This window comes from Prunus dulcis, chromosome 2 (assembly GCF_902201215.1).
Source record: "Prunus dulcis chromosome 2, ALMONDv2, whole genome shotgun sequence".
NCBI classification, from domain to species: Eukaryota; Viridiplantae; Streptophyta; class Magnoliopsida; order Rosales; family Rosaceae; genus Prunus; species Prunus dulcis.
Genome location: NC_047651.1, coordinates 315,212 through 332,000, shown reverse-complemented (window position 1 = coordinate 332,000; position 16,789 = coordinate 315,212).

The following is a 16,789-nucleotide window of genomic DNA, read 5'->3' as shown; positions in this document are numbered from 1 at the left end:
TAAAAAGAATTTGAGATAAAAAGGGTACAAAGGTCATTTGTGCCCGACATCAGCCAGGTGTCGGACACGCACAGGACTTGGCCCGAATTCCAAAGTGGAAATTGGGTCGGGTCCTGTCACTCGTGCTAGATGAAGGCAGCATATACATATAAGGCATATCACCCCCTCTCTGTTGATCGATGTGGGATGTTACAGTAAATGATTAGTAATGAAGATTATGTAAATTCTCCCAAAGGACATTTTTACATAATATACAAAGAAAGAATACTCATTGGGGCTTTGATTCATTCCATAATTGCGAAGATTCTTATGTCTTAATTCGGATTGAAATAGTTCTTGTGTTACAACAAAAAAATCCTTTATTTCATTCTTAAGAAAAAGAGACATAACGACCAATGGTTAACGATGGCTCTGATGGGTGGTTTTGCTAGAATAGGCAATAATGAAATCACGGTTTTAGTAAATGATGCAGAGAAGGGTAGTGAATTTCCCATTTCTCGCTCAATAAGGGAACTGTGGCCTTTGAACCAAATTTTTAGCGAAAAAAAATTCTATAGAATCGTGAAATACGCAAGAAAGGTACTTTGAATTGTTGATTCATCGCCAAAAATGGCTTAGAACCAATAGTTCATTATCTAATGGATTTTTTCGAGTAAATAAATAGTGGTATGGATATAGCATAAAACCTTTCTCTTACGTATTGGGGGATCATGCATTTATGGAGAGCAACAAATGGGTTATAGTTAGGGATGTCAAAAATCCCCGTAGGGGCGGGTTCCCGTTGGGTCTCCGACTCTAACGGGGGGAGATTTCGGGGCTAAATGGGTATCGGATACGGGGATCCCCGAACTTGAAAAATCCCCAACGGGTATGGAGAGGGGATGGTATTGGCGTCCCCATCCCCGAACCCGACCCGAAAATATATGTGTATATTTAAATAATAAATAAATATTTATAATATTTATGTTTAACCATAAGTTAACTTCCCTCTCCTAATTCTTCCTAATTTTCCATGGAATTTCATATTTATGTGATTTTGAATAGTTGAGTTGAACTTTATAGTTAATTTGGATGTGTTGAATGATAATTTAATATGAAACTTAATGTTAAAATGTATGATAAATATTTTTTTATGCAAAAAAAATAGGAGATTTGGGGCGGGTATGGGGGATAGTCCCTCGACGGGGACGGGGACGGGGACGGGGATTCCCCGAAACCTAATAAACGGAGATGGGTTCGGGGACGGGGGCGGGGATGGAAATCGGGGATGGGGATGATATTGTCATACCCGGCCCCTACCCGACTCGTTGCCATCCCTAGTTATAGTTATTTTGGTTTTCTACTAGCAGCTTTGACTATCACCTCAGCTCTATTTATCGGTCTGAGCAAGATACAACTTATTTGAAATTAATTAAATGAACAATTCGTAAAAAAAAATTCTTTCTATGGCACATTGGCACTGAAATGTATAATACAAGGAGTTTTTTTTTCCCTATACGTGTTTACTTCTTTCCTTTTTCTTTGTTGTCTATGCAAATGTACTATAAGAAGAAATTTTTTTGCCCCTTATCCAAATGGGCCCTAGGCTGTCGCCATTGATTAATCTGATCAGGGAAACATCATGAGATCAAAGTTGAAGCAAAAGTAAACTGATAACATATCAAAACACCTATTGTATGCCGTATCCCGACGTAAACCCAATATAGCGTTTTGAAATGGGGACAAACAATCATGTTTATTTCTACAAGACAAATACAGAATTAATATCTCAAATCAAATGTATACGGTATAATCGTATCTCCCACTCCTCCAGTTCCACCGAAATAGTCAGCCTCAGTGTAGGTGGATCCGAATGGCGACGGATCAGTAATGGCATTAGTACTGCTTCCGAAATCAAAACTAATACCAACTCCCTGCATATCATTGCCACCTGCAGATATAAACCCAACAGGCCAAACACCACCACCCACCAATTGCTGTTGCTGTTGTTGTTGCCGTTGCTGTTGGTATTGCGGTCTCTGTTGGTATTGTTGTCGCTGTGGTTGTTGTTGTGGATGTTTCTGCTGCTGCTGCTGTTGGTATTGCTGTTGCTGTGGTGGTGGTTGTGGCTGTTGCTGTTGCTGTTGAGAGGAATTACCACCCAATCCAAAAATAGGGACACCAATAAGAACTTGAGCTGCTGTGTTCACGATAGCCTTTCCCAGCTCCTTCCCTGACTTATTCCGCCTAACAGGCTGTCCACAAACACCAGAGGCAGGGATATTGCCATTATTATAATAATTATTATTAAAACTATTATTTGGCACATAGTTTTGGAACTGATGAGGACTAGCTGAAATAGTACTTGTTGCAAAACATGGAGTTCCAACAAAAGCTGCTTGTGCTCCTGCTTGAATTTGTTGATTTAAGGGAGGAGGAGGAGCTCTTGGTTTCGCGGTGGCGCAGCCCAAATGAGCAGTGAAACCACAGGGATTGCACATGTAGAGCCACTCTTTGTATCCAACTTGGTTGCATATATTACATATGAAGGTCTTGCTGTTGTTAAATCCTGAAGGAAGTGAGAAAGAGAGACTGAGCTGGTGAGGGTGGGATTGGTGAGTGAGAACCAATGGATTTGAAGCACAAGATGGGTGGAGGTCAAATGTATACGGTATAATCGTATCTCCCACTCCTCCAGTTCCACCGAAATAGTCAGCCTCAGTGTAGGTGGATCCGAATGGCGACGGATCAGTAATGGCATTAGTACTGCTTCCGAAATCAAAACTAATACCAACTCCCTGCATATCATTGCCACCTGCAGATATAAACCCAACAGGCCAAACACCACCACCCACCAATTGCTGTTGCTGTTGTTGTTGCCGTTGCTGTTGGTATTGCGGTCTCTGTTGGTATTGTTGTCGCTGTGGTTGTTGTTGTGGATGTTTCTGCTGCTGCTGCTGTTGGTATTGCTGTTGCTGTGGTGGTGGTTGTGGCTGTTGCTGTTGCTGTTGAGAGGAATTACCACCCAATCCAAAAATAGGGACACCAATAAGAACTTGAGCTGCTGTGTTCACGATAGCCTTTCCCAGCTCCTTCCCTGACTTATTCCGCCTAACAGGCTGTCCACAAACACCAGAGGCAGGGATATTGCCATTATTATAATAATTATTATTAAAACTATTATTTGGCACATAGTTTTGGAACTGATGAGGACTAGCTGAAATAGTACTTGTTGCAAAACATGGAGTTCCAACAAAAGCTGCTTGTGCTCCTGCTTGAATTTGTTGATTTAAGGGAGGAGGAGGAGCTCTTGGTTTCGCGGTGGCGCAGCCCAAATGAGCAGTGAAACCACAGGGATTGCACATGTAGAGCCACTCTTTGTATCCAACTTGGTTGCATATATTACATATGAAGGTCTTGCTGTTGTTAAATCCTGAAGGAAGTGAGAAAGAGAGACTGAGCTGGTGAGGGTGGGATTGGTGAGTGAGAACCAATGGATTTGAAGCACAAGATGGGTGGAGGTCAATGCTGCAAGCTCCACAATGGTAGGCAAAGCCATTTCCATGCTTCATGCATGCATCGCAACTGAAGACCCCATCTGGATATGTTGGGGTTGGGATCAGAATCAGGACATGGCTTCGATTATCATATGGGTGAGTGATTTGCTGGGGCATTTGTGAGCATGGTATGTGGAGGAAGTAATTGCATGGTGTGCAACTATAAATCCATCCACCAGAGACATTGAGTTTGCAGCATGCACATGAGGCTAGCTGCTGCTGCTGCTGCTGCAGGTTTAGGGTTTGCTGCTGGGGTTGGTGATTGTAAAGTCTTAAGGGATGAGGGTGGCTAAAATGTTGAATATCAGGCTGAGGTTGACCATTCAGCTTCATCTCTCTCTCTCTCTCTCTCTCTCTCTCTCTCTCTCTCTCTCACAGAAATTCCTTTTTCTGATGTTCTCTTGTTCTCTCAAGTCTCAACTGGTATTAGATTGTGCTCTTATAATAATTTCATGCAATTCTGTGCATCATATTGAGTATAGCTAGCCTTAGTCAACTTAACCATAATGAGACATATTGCCGAGTCAATATATATGTATATAGCATTTATATAACCAATGATATTGGTGGTGAAACATTTTTTTCAATGAAATTATTAATTAATTCTAGGGTACTACTTGGAAGCAAGTTGCTGGTAGGGTGGCTATGTCTTGATATATGCAAAGACTCCAAAAGTCAATCCTTCCCCGTATGATCATCTGCAGGGTTGTTGCTGCTGCTATTTTTCCCAATGGAACCAGAAGGGGATATATGCAAAGAAAAGAGGAGTAAGGTAATCAAATAAGTTTACTTAAGCTAACAAGTACCCTAAAAATTAAATATATACGTGACGAAAGGCAACCTTATAATATTTTGCCATCTTTAAAGTACGTTATATTATCTTTGCCTCGTAAACGACCCATTAGAGCAAGTACAGCGCATGGGTTTGGCCCGGGCAACAGGCCAAAATCAGCCCAAGTCGAGCTCCAGCGCAGCCAAAGCAGCCCGGGCAAGCTGTGGGTCCCACGAGCCCGGGCAGGCCCAAGGGCGAAAATCGACTGGGCTCGAGCCCGAGTTCAGGTGACGTCAGCGCTAACGTCACCACCAACGGTAACCTGCCATGTGTTGGCACCGGGTGGCTCCGATTGGATTTTTTTCAGAAATCCTACAGTTCTCATTTTTTTGGCCAAAAAAATTTTAAAAAAAATCCTAAAAAATCCGAAAAAAATTCTGAAATTTTTTTTAAAAAAATACCAAAAATTTATGTATTTTTTTCCCTATAAATACCTAACCATTTTATCTACTTTCAACACCAAATCTTCATACAATTTCTTCTCCATACAATATTTTCTACTCTCCACTCACATTATTCATTTTCCACACCAAATCTCCATACAAACTCATCTCCTTCCAATATTTTTTACTCTCTACTCATATTTTCCACTTTCCACACCAATTCCATATAAACTCTTCTCCTTCCAATATTTTTTACTATCCACTCACATTTTTGTACTACTTTCCATTTGTAGAAAATAAACAAATGGCATCTTCTGTTGAAATCGGAGGCTCGTGGTCAACCCAGGAAGATATTGCATTGTGCGAGTCTTGGGTGAACGTTAATCATGACCCTATCACGGGCAATGAGATGAAGTTCCATCATATGTGGAGCAAAGATTGGAAACTTTGTCTAGTAGACTAAACAAAGAGTTAGGGAAATGGAGAAATGCCTTGACAAAAGCAAGGGAGAGAGCGGTCAAAATCTTTCCGATGAGGTAAAATATTTTTAATTGCCATTTTAATCAATTTAATGTAACTTTTTTTTTATTGCATATTCTATTTATTTTTTGTTGCACAATGTTTATTTTATTTTTGCATTTCCTAATTGGCTTTATTTATTTACATAATCAATTTTATTCTTGCATTTCAAAATAGTTTATAATTTCATGCATAATCTTTATTTTTGTTTTTGCATTTTCAATTTGTCTATATTTATTTACATAATCAATTTTATTCTTGCATTTCAAAATAGTTTATAATTTCTTGCATTGTATATTTTTTTTAATGCACTTCCAATTATTTATTTTGAATAGATCATACAAGCACAAATGTGGTTCGGTGCCACGGGGCAAGGGAAAAAAAGTTTTGTGCATTTCCAATGTTGGGAAATTGTCAAAGATTGTTCCAGATTCAAAATTATTCCTACCGCACCCCCGGTTGTGTTGCATGAGACGCCGCTCCACGAATCGCCATCAACCGATTCGCCATTGACTCCCCAATGGAAACGGAGTCACCACTCCCACGTCCGCCGAGACCTATTGGGAGAAAGGCGGCAAAGGCCAAGAGAGGGGCCACTTGAACATTGATTGTGTTCAAATATTCGAGCAAATAGCTAAGAACAACTCTCTAAGATTGGAGAGAGACTTGAGGAGAGATGAAGCGGACAAGGCACGATTGGAAGCCTTTGCAATTGAAAAGCAACATGCAAAAAAAAAAGACGACGATGAAAGAGAGATGAAAATCATGGCCATGGATACGAGCCATATGTCTCCTGAAACAAAGGCCTATTGGAAGCATAAACGAAGGGATGTGATGAGAAGAAAACTTTTCCATGACGACGGACCTAGCAATACGGATTGGCTAAATGATGAAAACCATTAGATTGTATTGTTGTATTTTTTAATAATTGTTGTATTTTTTTTTTAAATTGTTGTATTATCCTTTAATTTGTTGTATTGTTTCTTTTTTATTCAATCAAAAAAGCATTCTATAATTGGACTATTTATTAAAAACATTTGAGCATTCCTCACAAAGATTAATTAAAAACAAACCTTCATTTATTGCAAACAACACACAAAACAAACCATACATAAAAACATAATAATAAAAAAGACCTCGCAATTATTCCACAAAACACAACACACAAAAACAAAGCATAATTAAAAACAAAGCATAATTCCAAACAAAGCACGAATCTAGCCTTCATCCATTGTGATTGCCTTTCATCTGCCACAAGTGCTCGATCAAGTCAACTTGACGTCTTTCGTGAACATATGAAGATTGCATTTCTTGATAACGATCAATCATGGGGTTGTTGAATCGACCATCCTGAAGTAACGGTTCGGGCTCCATTGGTAGTCCATTTGGTCCCATCGGCCTTTCATATATTCTTGTCAACGCCGTGTTCATAGGATCGGGTTCAAACACCTCTGGAGCATCGTAGTCATACTCATCCTCCACAATCATGTTGTGGAGGATGATGCAAGTCATCATAATACTCCTCAGCACCTCCTCGTCTAGCATCCGAGCAGCACCCCTGATAATTGCCCAACGAGCTTGCAAGATACCGAAACACCTTTCCACGTCTTTCCTGTAACCTTCTTGAAATGAAGCAAAGCTTCTTTCCTTCTCGGATTGGGGATTCGGAATTGTTTTCACGAATGTCGTCCACCTAGGATAAATTCCGTCGGCAAGGTAGTACGCACCAGAGTATACGGTATTGTTGATTTGGTATGTGACCTGAGGGGAATGACCTCACAATACCTCGTCGAACACCGGGGATTGACCAAGGACATTGAGGTCATTCTGAGATCCGGCAACCCCAAAAAAGGCATGCCAAACCCAAGTGTCGAATGAAGCTACGGCCTCCAAAATGATACTTTTTTGGCCCTTCCGATTCCCATACTCTCCTTGCCACGCAGTAGGACAATTCTTCCACTGCCAATGCATGCAATCGATGCTTCCGATCATTCCTGGGAAACCTCGAGCCTCGCCTTTTTGTAGAAGCCTTTGCAGGTCCCTCGGAGTGGGTTTGCGAAGGTACTCCCTCGTGTACAAATTTTCCACTGCATCACAGAATCTCACCAAGCACTCTAGGATAGTAGATTTTCCCATCCTTGCAATCTCATCCACCTGCTCTGCAGATGCCCCATAAGCAAGCATCCGCAAAGCAGCTGTAAGTTTTTGCTCCGGGATAAGACCCAAAACTCCAACAGCATCATGCTTTTGAATGAAGTATGTGTCGTAATTACAAATATCATGCATGATTTTTTGGAACAAATGTGGCTGCATTCTATATCTCTCTCGAAACTTATGAGCAGGATATAATGAATTTGGGATAAAGTAATCCTCCAAGAGATTCTTACCCCGAGACTCTCTGCGTCTGTCCACATTCGGGGCACGACGACGATGGTGTTGGCTTGATTGATTCATCATACACACCGCCGCTACTTCAAGCATTTCTTCCTCTTCTTCATCGGCGTCCCGATCTTCTTCCTCACGTCTACGCTGGATTTCTTCCCATTCTTTCTGTTGCCTCTCCAACACCCTCCTGAAGTTTGACATTGAGAGTATAATGTGTTTTGTAAAATCTGAGAAATGAAGGAATATATAAGAGATGGTGTGAGAGGAGTGGTGTTGATGGTGTAGTTTTATAGAAGGATTCAGAAGATAGAGATGACACGTGGCACAATTTTAGAGGGTGAAAATCTTATCTGAAATCTGAGATCACTATTTGTAAAAAAATATCTGAAAATCTTATCAGACATGGGACACGTGGCACAATTTTAGAGGGTGAAAATCTTATCTGAAATATGAGATTATAATTTTTTAAAAATATCTGAAAATCTTATCTGACATGGGACACGTGGCACAATTTTAGAGGGTGAAAATTTTATCGGAAATCTGAGATTATAATTTTTATTAATGAATATCCGAAAATTTTATCTGGAATAAGACACGTGGCAACCGAGATTCACATCCGAAAATCTTATCCGAAAATTTAATTACAAAAGATTATCAAAATTAATGATTTAAAGTATAAAAAAATAGGAAATAAAGTACAATGAATAGTAATTGCCCTAGACTTTGCCCTCGTGGGTGGAACCACAAATGGCAAGGCTGACACTATTCATGTGAATAGTGGCAGCCCTTGCTTGCCCTTGCCTTAGACTTTGCCCTAAGAGCAACTCCACCCCTAAGGGCAAAGTCTAAGGCAAGGGCAAGCTAGGGCAAGCAAGGGCTGATACTATTCACGTGAATAGTGTCAGCCTTGCCATTTGTAGTTCCACCCACAAGGGCAAAGTCTAGGGCAAGTCTAGGGCAATTACTATTCATTGTACTTTATTTCCTATTTTTTTATACTTTAAATCATTAATTTTGATAATCTTTTGTAATTAAATTTTCGGATAAGATTTTCGGATGTGAATCTCGGTTGCCACGTGTCTTATTCCAGATAAAATTTGTGCTTGTATGATCTATTCAAAATAAATAATTGGAAGTGCATTCAAAAAATATACAATGCAAGAAATTATAAACTATTTTCAAATGCAAGAATAAAATTGATTGTGTAAATAAATATAGACAAATTGAAAATGCAAAAACAAAAATAAAGATTATGCATGAAATTATAAACTATTTTGAAATGCAAGAATAAAATTGATTATGTAAATAAATAAAGCCAATTAGGAAATGCAAAAATAAAATAAACATTGTGCAACAAAAAGAAATAGAATATGCAAAAAAAAGTTACATTAAATTGATTAAAATGGCAATTAAAAATATTTTGGTGTGGAAAATGAATTATGTGAGTGGAGAGTAGAAAATATTGTATGGAGAAGAAATTGTATGAAGATTTGGTGTTGAAAGTAGATAAAATGGTTAGGTATTTATAGGGAAAAAATACATAAATTTTTGGTATTTTTTTAAAAAAAAAATTCAGAATTTTTTCGGATTTTTTTGGATTTTTTTAAAATTTTTTTGGCCAAAAAAAAGAGAACCGTAGGATTGCTGAAAAAAATCCAATCGGAGCCACCCGGTGACGACACGTGGCAGTCAACAGTAAAAAAAAATTGATTTTAGTGCGCTGACGTCAGCGAACTCGGGCTCAAGCCCAGGCGACTTTTGCCCTTGGGCCTGCCCGGTTTCGTGGGGCCCGCCTGTTGCCCGGGCTGGATTCTTGGCGCTGGAGCTGGACTCGGGCTCATCTCTGCCTTTTGCCTGGGCCAGCCTCTAGCGCTGGACTTGGCCTAAGGGGTGGAGTTGCTCTTAGTGTAGTGGTTTGGAGGAAGCAAATGTTTTCCTTATTAATGGTCTTGGATTTAAGTCTTATCATTCGTGTAATATGTATGAGTTTAATATGTTAATGCCTCCCTCAATAAAAAAAGATTCTAAAAATATATATATTGTCCTTACCTCATGAGTAATCCACCTAAACAATATCCAATATCTACATTTTTCTTATTTCTCAGTTACTTACTAGCTTACTTGAACCCATCAAATCAAACCTACATGTTTAGAATCTTTAGATATTATCCTTATATTTTGTCATTCAAGGGAGAGACAAAGGGCGACAGTGACAGAGTGTTCCGAATATTTTGTCAAAGAATAGATGGCACCCAGAGAGATTTAATTTTTTCTTTTCGGTGGAAGCACCCAGAGAGATATATAGCAACCAACCAAGTCACAGACTTTTTTTCCTTTAGCTAATGAGATGTGTGCCTTTTGAGTTCATTATGCCCTGTGCTTATTTCATATTATTATAAAGAATGTTGGTAGAAGGATACGTTCGAAGTGTATTAACCAAATTGCAAAATGCAGTTGACGTCGACCTTCTGTGGCAATAGGGAATAATAATGATCACCCAACTAGCTAGAAAATAAGAAAGAGTGATTTGCATACCTAAAATAAATTAGCACTCTGATATTGACTTTAATTAGCAAGAGCCAGATCTCAGATGGTAGTCTGAAAAATTTGTAAACTATAAGATCCACTAACTGTTGGTCTAGTGATATTTCTTTTTTTCAAAATACTACTGGCAGATATCTCAAGTTCAAATTCTCTCATCTGTTAATTTAAAAAAATTCAACCATATAATTTATTTTGATACACTAGTATCTAATTTAAGTTGGTAAAATACCAAGTAAAAGCAACCTGAAGGACATGAGAAAACCAATCGGCTTAAGTCTTCTGTTTTTTTTTTTTTTGGCTGGTTCAGCAGTTGACATTGCCATATCCTATGCTCAACCACTTCATCCTAAATCAAAGATTCAAGGGATTGGGTTATGCATTGCTACTTCAATATAGGAAAATATACCCTTGTAATTAAAGGGCTGCACCTGTGTTTTTTGGGTATCAAGATAAATCCTCTCATGCTCCTAAAAAACCCTGCACTAATTAATACCTTACTAATTACAAGGGAAGAAGCATGGGAAAGGGGCAACAAAAGTCAAAGGAATCGTATGTATATATAGTATAGTGATAAATTTCAAGCATTATTGGTGGATCCAAGACCCAGTCAAAATATATTGAGATGGGAATAAGTTGACTTTTACCATACATTTCAGACCGCTTTATCTGATCACATTTTAGTCGTCACCACGATGTGAACATAACTAGACTAGCTACATCTTCCTCTACCAAAAATCATATAATGTATATTCGTGATTTGCCCCCGAGCTTGTACCTACTTTTTAATGAACTTCCTATCCTTTTTTTTTAGAAAATTAAGCATATGAATTTTTTTTTTCCTCCAATTTCTCCCTACTGTCTAAATCCTCAACATTTCATACAATTTTCAGTTAAATCATTTTAAAAAATTGAAGAAAAAAAGGAAATTGACCACCACACCCAAAAAAAAAAAAAAAAAAAAAAGACATTAAAGAAAAAAAATCCAGAGAATCCAATCCCAATTCTAAAAATAAACATCATGACCATGTTGAACATACTAAAAGGCAGCTTTCTAAGAAGGAACTAAAGAAAAAGGGACTTGAAGAACTTGAAGTTGTTCTTGCAAAGCTAGGATACGGTGCCAAAAGCGAGACCAGCACCCTTTCCCCAACTAGACTCAGTTCGCCATGGCCTAGTATGTCATCAACTACTCCAATCAAACCCTAACCTTCCTCCAATCGAAGCCCTAGATTCTCAACCCCCTACTTTCTCTAATCTGTCTATTGAAACCGTACCCCCCTTACCCCTACCACCCTCCCCCACAAACCCAGAAACCCCCTTCAATTTCTTATCACCCCGCGCCTGCCCCAACCACAAACTCCAGTCCCTACAGGCTACAGCCTACAGGCCAACCCCAACCTCTCCGACCACTTAGTCGCCATCCTCCAAGCCACTGCCAAATGACGACCCCCATCCCCACGCAAGCCTGCACAAAGAGAGAGAGAGAGAGAGAGAGAGAGAGAGAGAGAGAGAGAGAATTTCAATTCTGTTTTTTATTTTATTTTTAATGTACAAAATGACCATTTTGTCCTCATTTTTAAAGGCAAATTGAATGAAATGTTGTGGATTTAGACAGAGGGAGAAAATTGGCGAAAAAAGAAGAAGTTCGTATCCTTAATTTTCTATTTAAAAAAAAGGATATGGAGTAAATCAAAAGTTAGGTACAAGTTCAGGGGGAAAATCACCAATATACCCTAATACATAATAATATATGATTCATTAGAAGATCATCCAATTGGAGAAAAAGAAAGAAAGCCAACGGGGACGGGTTAATTAGGAGATGTATTATAACTATATTTATTTCCTTTTGTACAAATATTATGTAATTAGGATTTTATCTTGTTTCATAGTTTGACCTTACTTGGGTTACATCCTTGTATTATAAATACCTCCTTTTGGAGTATGAAATACAACCTGAAAATATTCTATCCATATTATTTGACTTGGCATCAGAGCCAACTTTTCTGGTGACCTATGTGTTGTGCCCACTCGTGTTCTAGCCTCAAAATTTTTTTTTTTCTACTTTGCCATGTGTACCCTCCGGAGTTTGTGTGTTGTGTTGTAGTGTTCGTGTCATTCATGTCTTCGTGCATCTGCCGTATTCGTGTCTCTACTGTCTTCGTGCATCTGCTGTATTTGTACATCTGTTGTGTTTCGTTATGTATTCTGCCGTGATCTGTTGAGTTTCTGCTGCAATTATGGGTGATAATTGTATTGTTGATGCTGTTGCTGCTTCTTTTGCAAAATTGAATGTTTCTGACTCTATTCCAGATACTGGCTTCAATATTTAGATAATTGACACTGGTGCTTCTGATCATATGACTTATTATGCTAAATTTTTTGATGAGTTGTCAAGTAACACCTGTGCAAAGTTGCAGTGTCAAAGACAAACAGCAAATTTGGTTATGGCATCGTCACTTGGGACACCCATCATTTGGCTACCTTAAGCGTATGTTTTCATCTTTATTCCGCTCTTGTGATGAGTCCAATTTTAAGTGTGAGATATGTATTTTGACCAAGAGCCATCGCACTGTTTTTTCTTTGAGTGACAGTAAAGCTACAAAGCCTTTTGTTTTAGTGCATTCTGATGTGTGGGGTCCGGCTCGCGTTACTAAATTTGAATGGATTTCGTTGGTTCGTCGCATCTATTGATGATTGTACCCCCTTACTTGGGTTTTCTTGCTGAAAAATAAACATGATGTTGCTTCCATCCTTCCAGAGTTTTGTATTATGACGTCTACTCAGTTTCATGCTCAGGTAAAAGTATTCCAGATTGATAACAGAGGCGAATATGTGAATAATACTTTGGCCTTTTTTTTTCGTGCTCAATGTATTATTCACCAAACGACAACCCATTTTACTCCTTAACAAAATGGTGTGTCTGAAAGAAAAAACTGAATTGCTTGAAGTTGCCCACTCACTCATATTAGATATGTTTGTTCCCTATCATCTTTGGGGGCATGTTGTTCTATCTGTTGCCTATTTGATTAATTGTATTCCTAGCTGGGTTCTTGATTTCAAGACTCAGCATGATGTGTTTGGTAACCATGTTTCCCCTGTCTTAGTCTCTAAGTTGCCCGCTAAAGTTTTTGGGTGTGTTATCTATGTTCATATTTACTCTCATCAACGGAGTAAACTCGATCATTGTGCTCTACGATGTGTCTTTATTGGTTACTCTTCTACTCATAAGGGTTATATATGCTATCATCCATCTGCCCAGAAGGTGTATGTTACTTTGGATGTGACTTTCCATAAAGAAGTGTCTTATTATGTCTCTCCCTCCTCTCCAATTCAGGGGGAGAGGGGGAGTGAATTGGAGAGTCTTGAATTGGAGAATCTTGGACTTGAATTTGAGAATTATGTGTTTGAAGATAAGGCCCTCGGGAAGGAAATGACCGCACTAAAGTAAGCGACCGGTCGCCATATTTGGAGATGAAACAAGTAGTCTTTGTGAAGAAACGACTGGTCGCCCATATCTGGAGATAAAGCATGTGCTCTTGGTGTCGAAACAATCGGCCGCATTGAAGCAAGTGACCAGTCGCCTGTATCTGAAAATAGTGACAATGATTCTTGTACATATGAGGTCGATGCAATACCCTCATCTGCCCTGCCAGTGCCCCAATCTACTCGTGATATTGAATCAAGTGAGGTAATTTCTAATGATCTACCTATGTCAACTTATCAATACCCCCATAAACTACTCGTGGGAAACCTAAAGTACAATATTCTCCTTATGTATGTGCCAAATCTAAATATCTCATTAGCCGTTATATGTCAACTTATCGATTGTCTAAGTCATATGCATCATATTTGTGTCAATTATCAAGTGTATGTGTGTCAACTAAGCTATAGGATGCTTTATCTAACCCCAAATAGATGGGTGTCATGAATGTTGAAATGGATGACTTGAACAAGAATAAAGCATGAGCTTTAGTTTATTTGCCACGAGGGAAGAAAGCTATTCGATGCATATGGGTGTTTACTTTGAAGCATAAGGTTGATGGTTCCATTAACCGTTACAAGACTAGATTGGTAGTCAAAGGTTATACTCAGACCTATGGAGTGGATTATTTGGAGACCTTTGCTCTAGTGACAAAGCTCAATACTATGCGTGTACTATTGTCCCTAGCTGCTAACTGCGACTGGCCCTTATTACAATTCAATGTCAAAAATGCGTTTCTACATGGCGACCTTTAAGGAGGTGATTTATATGGATCTCCCTCCTAGTATTCCTATAACTTCTAAAGAGGGTGTTGTGTGTAAGCTGCGGAAATCCTTATATGAATTGAAGCAGTCTCCAAAAGCGTGGTTTGAGAGATTTGCAACATCTATGAAGAAATTTGGGTATGTGCAGAGTAACTTAGACCATACTTTGTTTCTAAAGCGTCATAAAGGTAAATTGACAGCTTTAATTATTTATGTTGATGATATGATTGTGACTGGAGATGATCAGGCAGAAATGCAAAATCTTCAAAAGTATTTGGCTTCCGAGTTTGAGATAAAGTCATTGGGTGATTTGAAGTACTTTCTTGGGATTGAAGTTGCAAGATCTAAATATGGTATCTTTCTGTCTCAAAGAAAGTATATTTTGGATTTACTTGTAGAGACTGGAATGTTGGATTCTAAACCAATTGATACCCCTAGTGAATAGAATCATAAGTTGGGGTTGTATCCAGATCAAGTCCCTATAGATAAATAGCATTATCAACAATTTGTGAGGAAATTGATTTATTTAGCTCATACACGTCCTGATATTTAGTTCAGTTACTGATAGATGTTCTACGTCTGGGTATTTTACATTTGTTGGTGGTAATCTTGTTACTTGAAGGAGTAAAAAGCAAAAAGTTGTGTCTAGGTCTAGTGTCAAGGCTGAGCACCGTGAGATGGCTCAAGGTGTGTGCGAGTTACTATGGTTGAGAAGATTGTTGAGAGATCTTAGGTTTGGACCCCAGAAACCCATGGATTTGTATTGTGATAATAAAGCTACAATTGCAATTGCTCATAACCCTATGCAATATGATCGTACAAAGCACGAGGAGGTTGATCGACATTTTGTTAAAGAGAAGTTGGATGCTGAAATTATTTCTTTTCCGTTTATATCATCCGCGTATCAACTGGCATATGTTCTTACAAAAGCTGTGTCTACTATGGTCTTTCTCAACTCGCTTGACAAGTTGGGCATGCGTGACATCTTTGCTCCAACTTGAGGGGGAGTGTTAGCGAGATCCTAGCTTAATTAGGGGATTTATTTCCTAGTTTATTATGACTATTTCTTTCCTTTTGTACATATATTGTGTAATTATGATTTTATCTTGTTTTCTAATTTGACCCTACTAAGGTTACATCCTTGTATTATAAATACCTCTTTTTGGAGAATGAAATACAACTTGAAAATATTCTATCCATATTGTTTGACAAAATTAAGATCGATGGTGAAACATTTCAGCCACCGCCATGAGTTGTGCTCATATCAAGTGCAAGAGGATGATGAAATCATTTGCTCCAGCTGTGAGCTACCTCTAGACCTCATGATGAATTCAGCTACTTCTGCTTACAAATGCACCAAGTCCAAGTGCAACTTTTACCTCCACGACTTGTGCTTTGAACTTCCCCAAGAAATCAAACACAAGTCTCACCCCAAACACCCTCTAATTCTCTCCACCCCTCCCTATGAATATGGTGAGTTCACGTGCGATGCATGTGGTGAATTTGGCACTTGTTTCACCTTCCACTGCACCCATTGCAAATATGATCTCCATGTTCAGTGTGCTACTTTGCCTGAAACCCTGAGCCATCACAATCATCACCACCTGCTCACTCTGCTTTATTCTTTGCCAGATCATCATGAGAATGAAGGCAAGCTTAATATCTGTGATTTTTGTCAAGGCACTTTCCCTCGGGGCTGCTGGCTCTACTCTTGCAGAGATTGTGACTATAGTACCCATCTGGGGTGTTCAACTGCTGAATCTGATCAAGATTACCCGGAAGATCAAATAATAATCTCATCTTGATTCAATTTTAATCATTTTCTCCCGCATTCTTTGCTCTCTCTCTCTCTCTCTTCCTTGTAACTTTCCCCACTTTTATGATAACTTCTTGTTTGAGGACTGTTTGTTGGTTTATGATATTATAGTGTGGAGTAGGCAGATGAAGGCATAGGGAACCATGTGGGTACTCACCACCTCCTTGCTGCCGTGAACAAATCATTGTGGTATTAGGCAGATGAAGGCTTAAAAACAGGCTTGTAGGACAGAGAGATGGAACTATGAACTTACACTAACAGGAGACAGATTCTTCTGAAAATTAGAATTGAATGCATATTCCTAATCTTCCAAAGGCAACGAATGAAGGAAAAAACCCAAAAAGGACAGGCGGCACTATTTTTTGATTTGAATGATATGTGAAATACCATTATTTGCATTATGATTTTTAGGGGAAAAAAAACTTATATGGCATTGTTGCAAGTTTTAGGTTTTGCAAGGCTTGGATGATATATTTAGTCCCTTTGAAAAGTCAAATAGGTTTTTTTATTAGAGTTTGAGTATTATAGG